Below are 10,446 nucleotides of genomic sequence, written 5' to 3' on the forward strand. Positions count from 1 at the left end.
TTTTAATCACACTGTTAAACAATAATAGAATACTAACTGAAATTTATTATAAATATTTTGGGATATTTTTCTACATTTTCAAATATATTGATTTCAATTACAGCACAGAATACAAGTGTACAATGCTCACTTTATATTATTATTTTTAATTACAAATATTTACAATGTAAAAAGATAAACAAAAGAAATAGTATTTTTCTATTCACTTCACACAAGTACTGTAGTGCGATCGCTTTATTGTGAAAGTGCAATTTACAAATGTAGATTTTTGTTGTTGCATAACTGCACTCAAAAACAAAACAATGTAAAACTTTAGGGCCTACAGATCCACTCAGTCTTACTTCTTGCTCAGCCAATCGCTAAGACAAACAAGTTTGTTTACATTTACGGCAGATTCAACAGTATGATTAAAACTGCGATTAATTGTGATTAATTTTTTAAATTGTGATTCTTTTTTTGAGTTAATTGCGTGAGTTAACTGCAATTCATGGACAAACCTAATTTAATTTAATCATTTCCCTGCCATTGCAGGGGCCTCGGGCACTGGAGGTCCTCAGTCCCTCCTCTCGTCTGCCTTGGCACGTAATAGTTTATTTTCCTGTGGGTTGTAATACTTTGGTCTCATTTCAGTTGATGGGTTTAGTGTGCAGGTTCTTGGTGGTTTTTGTGGCCTCTGATGTACAGGAGGCCAGCTAGGTAATTTGGTGCTCCCTTCTGGCCCTAAACAATATGACTCTATTTCATAGATTCTAGGATTCATAGATTCTAGGACTGGAAGGGACCTCGAGAGGTCATCGAGTCCAGTCCCCAGCATGATTTAAATGATGTCAAAATGGAACGTTTGCATGTTTTCAGAATGAAATGTTTTTGATTTTTCATTTCACAACAGCTTTTCACTTTGAAATGTATTTTCTTGTCTATTATACTTTTTCACAAAATAAAAGCATTCAAAATCAAAATAAAGCATTTCAATTTTATCAAAGTGTTTCGATTGACTCAAGATAAAATATCATTTTTGGGGGGGGGAATCAATGTTTCTTTCTGATTTGGGACAAAAAGAAATCTTGAAATCTCAGAATTTCCCATGGAATGAAATTTCCAAGTTTGGACCAGTTCTATTTAAGGGTCTAACTTTAGGCATGCAGATTTTAAATTTTTGTCTCAACTCCTGATAAATTATTGCTGCTATTCATTAGGTGTATTACAGTAGAACCTAGGAGCCCCAATCATGGATCAGGACCCCTCTGTGCTAGGCACTGTACATTATTATTGCTATATACTAGGTCTATTATGGCAGCATCTCAGCACCCCAGTCATAGACCAGGACCCCAATGTGCCAGGTGCTGTACATTATTTTTGCTGTTTATTAGGTGCACTACAGTTGCAGTTAAAGCTTTATAACAGTTAAAACACAAATTGTCAACATCCCATGTTAAAATATACAAAATAAATAGCCTGAAATCTAACTCTAATAAGTTCTCAAGCTGCATTTTTCTTACGTTGTCTATCCGTGCATTTTAGTTACTATCAATGGATTTTTTTTGTCAGTGTGTGCATGTATGGTGACATTTATCAATAAAAATATAATCCTCCCAAGCCTAACAGTAGACTGGTTTTAACACACTGGTAGCCTAACTATTCCCATGTGTCTTGAACCCTGGGGCTTCTTATTTGAACATATTCTTGTTGAACTCAAGAGCTCACTGTTAGGAGCCTCTGGGTTTGGGATAGATGGTTAAAGTATGGGCATGCAGTACTCAATCATTCGGCACATGGACAGCATTGTGAGCAGGGCCGGCTCCAGGCACCAGCTGAGCAAGCTGGTGCTTGGGGCAGCAGATTGTTGGAGGCGGCATTCCGCCCAATCCTAGGGCGGCACGGCCGCTTTTTTGTTTGTTTGTTTGTTTTTTGTTTTTTGTTCTTGTTCCGCTCCGGCCGCCCTGTAGGGGGCGGCGGCGCGGAAAACCAGGGCAGTCCTCTTCCTTCCCTCCCCGCCGACCGGAGCGGAGCCCTCGCGGCAGGCAGCAGGAGGCGGCGCAGCGGGAGGGGCCGTGTGCTAGCGCCCCTGCTGTAGCCCTGGCCTCCCCCTTCTCTCTCTCTCTCCCGCCCGCTCCCGGTCCCCTTGCACCCGCGCTCCGGGTGCTTTGCCGTTGTGGCCGCCTGTTTTTTTTTTTTGCTTGGGGCGGCCAAAAAGCCAGAGCCGGCCCTGATTGTGAGATAGACAGCCCTATAACTGATATATAGAGGACTGAACCACTGGTCTTTAGAAGTGAGTGGAGATACAGCTACAGCTTGCACTAAAGCTCCTTAGCTCAGAGATCCCCCTAGAACACACTCACCAGTGGGTTACAAGCCTGTGCTGTGACTGACCCTGAGGTAACTGTGCCGTATGGTGTGTGTGTGTGTATGTAGCCTTCCCACTATTTTGGTATCATGTGTAAACAATTTACCTAGAATGATAGGGCCAGGTATCCTGCGTAAGGTTCTGCCCCTGGGAGAAAGTGCCAAACGGCAGAAGTGTGAGGAATCGTGGTTCTGTACCAGTGTGCAGAATTGGCTGGTACATGGTGGGGAAGGGGAAATTGATTATTTTCCCCTCTCCATGGGAAAAAATGGCTCCCATTAGAGTGGCTAAACATCATGGCTAATTGAGGTCTCATGAGTAAGGCTAAGGTTTTGTCATGGATATTTTTAGTAAAACTCACGGCGAGCTCATGGGCAATAATGAAAAATTCATGGAAGCCCATGGCGGCTGGGAGCTGAGGGGGTCCGCCTGCCTCTACAGACGGAAGGGCACCCTGCAGCTCCCTGCTGGCACTGGCGGAAGTCACGGAGGTCTTTGGAAGTCATGGATGCCGTGACTTCTGTGACCTCTGTGACTAAATCGCAGCCTTACTCATGAAAGCAGGGCCGGCTCCAGGCACCAGCTTAACAAGCAGGTGCTTGGGGCGGCCAAGGGAGAGGGGCGGCACCTGCGGCAATTCGGGGGCGGCAGGTCCCTCACTCCCTCTAGGAGCGAAGGACCTGCCGCTGAACTGCCGCCGCCGATTGCGGCTTTTTTTCCCCCCCCAATTGCCGCCGCCGGTCACGATTGCGATCGCGGGTTTTGTTTTTTTTTGCTTGGGGCGGCAGAAATGCTGGAGCCGGCCCTGCATGAAAGAGTGTAGACTCAGCAAGTTAACCTACAGTTATTAATATTAAAGAATAGAAGGGGAAACATAGCTTCTGAGACCACTGCTTCTTCTTATCCTCTTAGCGCTGGGATGGTGGAGAGTGAAATGGGTTAAGGGGTGACTTGATCACAGTCTACAGTGGCCAAACCACGGTTCAAGAGTCATATGCAGCTCTTTTACAGTTAAAATGTTTCTCCATCACTGGCAATTTTTAAATCAAGATCAGATGTTTTTTCTAAGAAGTCTGCTCTAGTTCAAAGAGGAATTATTGTGGGGAAGTTCTATGGCCTCTCTTATGCAAGAGGTCAGACTAGATGATCGCAGTGGTCCCTTCTGGCCTTAGAAATAATGAATATGAAAGTCAAAACAAAATAAATCAAAAAGATAAAGTCAAAATGAAATATTTTTACCATATTGAAATGACATAGTTCCACATTATCAAATCAAAACATTTCAAAATGGTCCCAAACTGAATAGTTTTGGAATTTCCATTTCACTGGAAATTAATTGGAATTAATTCCCCCCACCTCCCCACTCCACCCAAAAGGTCAGAATTTCCTGCAGAACAGAAATCCTGTTTTCTGATCAGCTGTACTGTCTGCAGTCAGGAGGACCTGTGACATCTTCAGTAACTCCAATCCCCAAAGTTCAAAAATCACAAGTCAGACTCTGACCTCACAAATGATGATATTCGCCCCAAAATCTTAGTGGGCATAATTGGGAAGGTGAATGGAAGGTTAAGCTGTAAATAGGGGCTTCTCAAACAGTATGCTGGAGTCAGGATGTCTGTGTTAGCTAAAATAATCAGTGACACCCTGGTGCTAGGAACTATGGACAAAGTAAATCTGGAATGTGAAGGCCAGGATCCATGTAAACAGCACATGGACAGAGCACGCTGTCAGGGATTGGTTCCTGCAAAGTAACATCCAAAAATGTGTGGTGCAATGGATAGCAAATGCAATGTAATATGTAAATGTATATAAAGGAAGAGGTTTGCTGTGTAACTTTGGTTCTTCTTCAGGTAGTCACCCCTATGAGTGCTCCACTGTAGGTGCAGTGGTGCCTCCTGTGCCTGAGATCGGAGAGTAGCAGTGCCCGTGGGGCCACACATGCACTCCGCGCTGTGAGCAGTGTCTATATAGCGTTGTGCGCTCCAACCGCCCTCAGTTCCTTCTCAACCACCTTTGGTCTGGGACTGAGTCCTGAGCAGAAATAAAAGTAGAATTGCAATCTGTGTTCTATAAACTAGACAGGATTTAAATCAAGCAGTGTCTCATCCTGATGGTGTAGTTCCTTCATACACAAGCTGGGATTCTGCTTTCCAGTCTGGCACCACCTCCCCAGTTCAGTCTTTGTTCTCCAGATGTGTTTCCAGGGGTTGAGTTGTGATGGGAGTGAGGACAAATGATGATGTCACTTCCCCTCTTTTATGGGTTCTTCCAGCTAGCTGGAAAGATCTTTTGCTATGACATGAGTCAAGCAGTGTCCTTTGTCTATGTGCTCCTTCTGAGAAGTCTTCATTGTATATAGATCCTGTGATAGTCCTTGGTAGTGTGGATTCCCCTTAATGGGCATCAGTGCTGTCTGGCTTCTCCATTGTACCTGAAAGGCTGGTTGTGGGTTTTTCCAACTTCACAACATATTTCAGTAACACACACACAGAGCAAAACTTCGTAACTTCACATACAATGAGAGCATGTACAATCCAACAGGATATTAATGTTCAATAGATCAAGACTTTTAGAATGATGCCTCACAAGGCATACTTTGTACAAAACATATCATAATCATATCACTAGGGTAAATATGGGGGTACCGGGGTATTGCTTTGGGGTACAGAGTGTCACATTTTCCCAAACTAACCATGGAGCAGAGGCAGACACAAAGATGATCTCCATCTTCATCAGTCTCTAGACTGCCTGATATGGAACAAGAAATGCTAGTGGAACAGGAGGAAGAAACTGAGGAAGAGGTGACAGCACCAACCCACTTTTCCTCATCTTCCCCTGATGAGGCCATCATGCCACCACCTCCAACATCTGCAGACATTTTCAAGAACCGTTCGATAGGATGGTGGAGGAAGTCAGAGAGCAACAACACAAGTTGCCTGATATCCTGCAAGCCTCTACATCTGCCAAAATAGCACTGTCGGTCAATGAGACCTTGTTTGATCCCGTCAAGGTAATCTGGCAGACCATAGCCTCAATATCATCCACCTGCAAGCAAGCGAATAAGAAATACTATGTCCCCACTAAAGACATGGCGCTTCTTTTCTCCCATCCTACTCCAGACTCCCTGGTGGTCAATGTGGTACAAGAGAAGAGGTGGCAACACCACTCTATAATATCCCCTTATGACAGGGACTGGAAAAGGCTCGACCTCTTAGGTTGGAAAGCCTACTCGCCAGCTATACTCCAGTTCCACATTGATAATTATGAGGCACTCCTGGCAAAATACAATCATATAAAATATTCGAAATGCCAAGACTTTTGTCAACAACCCCCAGAGGACAAAAGGGAACAGTTCCAGGCAGTGATCACAGAGTGAGAACTCCTAGTCCATACAGCACTGCAAGCCTCTTTGGACTCCACAGTCACGGCTGTCCACTCAAGCGTGGGGGGGGAAGTGGGGGTGTGGCTCCTCTCCCCTCTGTCAGGAGGCCGTTCAACTGTGGGAGTTCTATATAGCCCACTCCATTCACCCGGTGGCATCCTTCCTCCCCGGGGTCCAGAACATGCTGGTGGACCGCGTCAGCAGGTTCTTCTGCTTGCATGAGTGGCCGCTCCGGACGGATGTCGTCCACCCCATCTTCCAAAGGTGTGGGATTCCCCAGGTCAACCTCTTCACCTCCCGCAGCAACCGGAAATGCCCGGTGTTCTGCTCCTTCCAAGGTTGCTGCCCGGGCTCCCTCTCTGATGTGTTCCTGCTTCCATGCACAGTTCACCTGTTTTACGCCTTCCTTCCATTTCCCCTTGTGCACAAGGTCCTGCTCAAGATACGCAGGGACAGGGCGTGCGTGACTCTGGTGGCGTGGTCCAAGCAGCATTGGTACACCACGCTGTTGGAACTGTCCGTGGACGCTCCTGTCCTGTTGCCTCTTCTTCCTGACCTGCTCACTCAGGATCACAGTCGCCTCTGTCATCCCGACCTGCATTCTCTCCACCTCATGGCATGGATGCTGCATGGCTGAACCCTTCAGAGCTTCTGTGTTTGGAATCCATACAACAAGTGCTGCTGGGCAGCAGGAAGCCCTCCACTCGAGCCACGTATCTGGCGAAGTGGAAGTGGTTTTCGTGTTGGTGTGCCCAGCGCCGCACACCCTCTCTCCAGGCACTGGTGCCTCTCATTTTGGAGTACCTCCTGGACCTGAAGCTGCAAGGCCTGGCACCATCCTCTGTGAAGGTTCACCTCGCGGCCATCTCGGCCTTTCACCCGGGCGTGTCTGGCCACTCTGTCTTCGCCAGTCCGATGGTTGGTCATTTCCTCAAGGGCTTAGACTGGCTCTACCCTCAGGTCCGGCAGCCAGTCCTCACGTGGGACCTTAACCTGGTCCTTTCAAGACGGGGGCAGCCCCAGCAGCGCCAGACAAGTAGCTCTGTCGGCGGAAGTCTCGCCCCGCTCGTACTGGGCATGCTCCAAATGCTCAGGGAGTATAAAAAGAGGGAACTCAGCTCAGTCTGGGCTGGCGGCCGCAGGAGAAGCACCTATAGGGAGAGCTCCGGCCGAGGACCAGCCCGCACTCTTGAAGCTACCGGGAACGGAGGCCTCTCCAGGCCGGTGTGAAGCCCCACTGCAGGAGGAACCAGAGGAGGCAACAGACCCCAAGACTGGCGGAGAACCAGGGGAGCCGTGGGAGACCCCAACGGCTGAGCTGGTAGGAAGTGACCCGGGGTGGGGAGTGATGGACTGGTATCTCGGCCCCGGTAAGCCTCAGCGTGTTTCGGTAGGATTCCCCTGCTGAGTCAGTAACAAGGTCCTACTGCCCTGTCATGAGGGCTAATTCCCTGGACTCTGGCCACTAGGCCATGCTGCCCTGTGACGAGGGCTAATTCCCTGGACTCTGGCCACTAGGCCGTGCTGCCCTGTGATGAGGGCTAATTCCCTGGACTCTGGTCACTAGGCCGTGCTGCCCTGTGACGAGGGCTAATTCCCTGGACTCTGACCCCTAGGCCGTGCTGCCCTGTGATGAGAGCTAACTCTGTGGGCTCTGGCAACTAGGCCGTGCTGCCCTGTGACTCGGGGGTTAAACCCTCACACGGCCCCCGTTCGAACCACTGGCCACATGCTCCCACCTATATCTCTCTTGGAAGATGGCTTTCCTTGTCGCTATCATGTCGGCGAGGCGTGTCTCCGAGCTGAGGGCCCTTACCTCAGAACCGCCTTACACGGACTTCCATAAGTATAAGGTGCAGCTTCGACCTCACCCGGCCTTTCTTCCCAAGGTGGTGTCGGCCTTCCACACCAGCCGGGACATTTTCCTGCCAGTTTTTTACCCTAAACCGCACTCTGGTCCCCGGGAACAGTGGCTGCACTCCCTCCATGTCCGCAGGTCCCTTGCCTTCTACATCGAGCGCACAAAGCCGTTCAGGAAGTCGACCCGGCTTTTCGTTGCGGTGGCAGACCAGATGAAAGGCCTTCTGGTCTCCTCTCAATGGATCTCTTCATGGATCACGTCCTGCATCCGCCCTTGCTATGAGCTGGCCGGTGTACTGACCCCAGCTCTCACCGCTCACTCCACTAGGGCCCAGGCCTCGTCAGCGGCATTTCTGGCCCAGGTGCCGATCCAGGAGATCTGCAGAGCAGCGACTTGATCCTCAATGCATACTTTCGCCTCACACTATGCCATTGTCTGGCACGCAGCGTTTGGTAGAGCGGTACTGCAGTCCACGTTACCAGAGCCCTTTAAATCCCCGCCATGGAAGCCGGTGCGGTCTGGCACGGCATACTGGCTCTTGCCGGTACGCCGTACCGGACCGCACCGGCTTACTTTCACCTCTGCACCCCCTACAACTTGAGTCTGATCAACTCAGCATAGTTTTGCCAAATAAAGGAACCTGAGTAATGAAATCCAGACTCAAACTGAGTGCTTTGGATCCTAGAGAACTGGATGAAGTGTTCTCCCAGAACTGGACAAGGTGTTCTGGATAAGCCAAGTAGAAAAGGTCTTGGAGGGAATCCCAACAATGAGATTTTTTAAAATGAAGATGATAGAGTGTGTTTTGGACTGTCTTTTCATTTTTGAACCCCCACCCTCCCTGTGTGTGTGAGAGAGACACTGACAATGCTTCTGGCTCTCACAGATGTACAATGACATACGGGGCTTTGACCCTGCTGCAGAACCTTTTGCTAAAGGACCCGATAGAAAGCAAAGTGCTCAGATCTGTATAAAGTGCCACCAGACTGTGCTGAGCTCACAGATTCTCCCTGACCCCTCAAAATGCCAATTAACTAATGCTGTACTCCTCCTCTAGCCCCACATCTGCCACCCCACATCCTGTCTTGACAATTTCACAACAAAAACAATCTGTTTCGGGAGGGATAGCTCAGTGGTTTGAGCATTGGCCTGCTAAACTCAGGGTTGTGAGTTCAATCCTTGAGGGGGCCACTTAGGGATCTGGGGCAAAATCAGTACTTGGTCCTGCTAGTGAAGGCAGGGGGCTGGACTCAATGACCTTTCAAGGTCCCTTCCAGTTCTAGGAGATGGGATATCTCCATTAATTTATTTATTTCAAAGTGACTTTTTGTTTTGACCTGTAAATTTACTTATTCTAAAACTGTGAAAAAAAGATCAAAATTGGAATGAAATGTTTTGAAATGATCAATTCAAAATGTTCCAGTTGATTCAAACTGAGAAAAAATTCAGAGTTTTGGTTTGCAAAAATTTTCAGCATTCCACATTTCATTCCAATTTGGAATGGGAAAAAAATTAGAAATATTGAAAATTCTCAATGGGAATATCATTTCCTATCCAGTCCTTATCATCAAAGTGCTTTATAAAGCGGGTCATTATCATGATTCCTATTTTACAGTTGTGGAAATGAAGGCACAGAAAGGGGAAGTGCTTTGCCTACAATTACCCAGCAAGCCAAGGTCAGACCTGTGAACAGAACCATGTCTTATGAATCCCAGTGACCAATTTTAGCCACAATAGTACACTGCCCCTAAGCACCATTCAAAGTTGCACAGGTGTCTTCAGACGGTTAAATAGTCAAGCTGGCTTACGGTTTTTTAAATTAAAAGGATTCTTATTAAAAATGGCCTTTTTAAAATAACTTTTGCAAAACTGATGGGTTTCCCCACCTTGAAATTTTTTGTTTTTTGAAAAATGTAAATAGAAACAATAAATAAAAATGTGGCCTGTTGGTTTTTCTATTTTTTTTTCTTTTTTAATTTTTTTTCATCTTCCTTTTTAGCCTTCTTGTGCTCAGTCATGTCTATGTTTGGTCTTCTTCTTCCTCTTCTTATCTATGGTAATTCATTACTTTTTTATTTGGTTTTCTTCTTTGATTGAAATTCTTAATACTTTTTGTTCTTCTTTCTCAATCTTCTTCAAGTTGGATTTTTTCCATGCTCATTCTTCTTCCGTCTTCTTTATTCTCAACCTTTTTCTTCAAGTTTGGATTTCTTCATGTTTCTTCTTCATACTGTTCCATCTTCTTCATGCTCAATCTTCTTCTGCTGTGTTCTTTTGTTCAATATTATTATTCAAGTCTGGATTTCTTCATGCTCATTCTTCTTCTGTCTTCATGCTCAGTTTTCTTCACTTTGGGATTTCTTTGTGTTCATGTAACCCACACACCTCCTGGGTGTGGTGTTCTGTCCCATCTAGTGGCATCAAGACCACTTAGAGAGAGAGAAAATAAGTCTGCTCTACAGCCTTAGCTAACATTTATGTGTGCCCGCCTAGTGCCCAGCAGGGGAGAGAAGCCGCAGCCCCACACCTGCCAGGGACAGAGAACTCCGGGGCTGCAGGCTGCAGGCGCCGGTGTTCTCTGTCCCCGGCAGGCACGGGGCCCACCTAGTGCCCAGCAGGGGAGAGAAGCCGGGCCCCGTGCCTGCTGGGGACAGAGTACTCTGGGGCTGCGGGCGCCGGTGTTCTCTGTCCTTGCGGCTTCTCTCCGGCTTCTCTCTTCTCTCTGGATTCATATATTATGTAATATTAAATATGATGTTTTTTGTATAATTTAATGTACAAATACAAAATAAGCCTTGAAAAATTGTTGGCGCCCGCCACACTCTTCTGAAAACATGAATGTGCTACTGGCCACAAAAA

The sequence above is a fragment of the Emys orbicularis genome, chromosome 20 (genome assembly GCF_028017835.1).
Source record: "Emys orbicularis isolate rEmyOrb1 chromosome 20, rEmyOrb1.hap1, whole genome shotgun sequence".
NCBI classification, from domain to species: Eukaryota; Metazoa; Chordata; order Testudines; family Emydidae; genus Emys; species Emys orbicularis.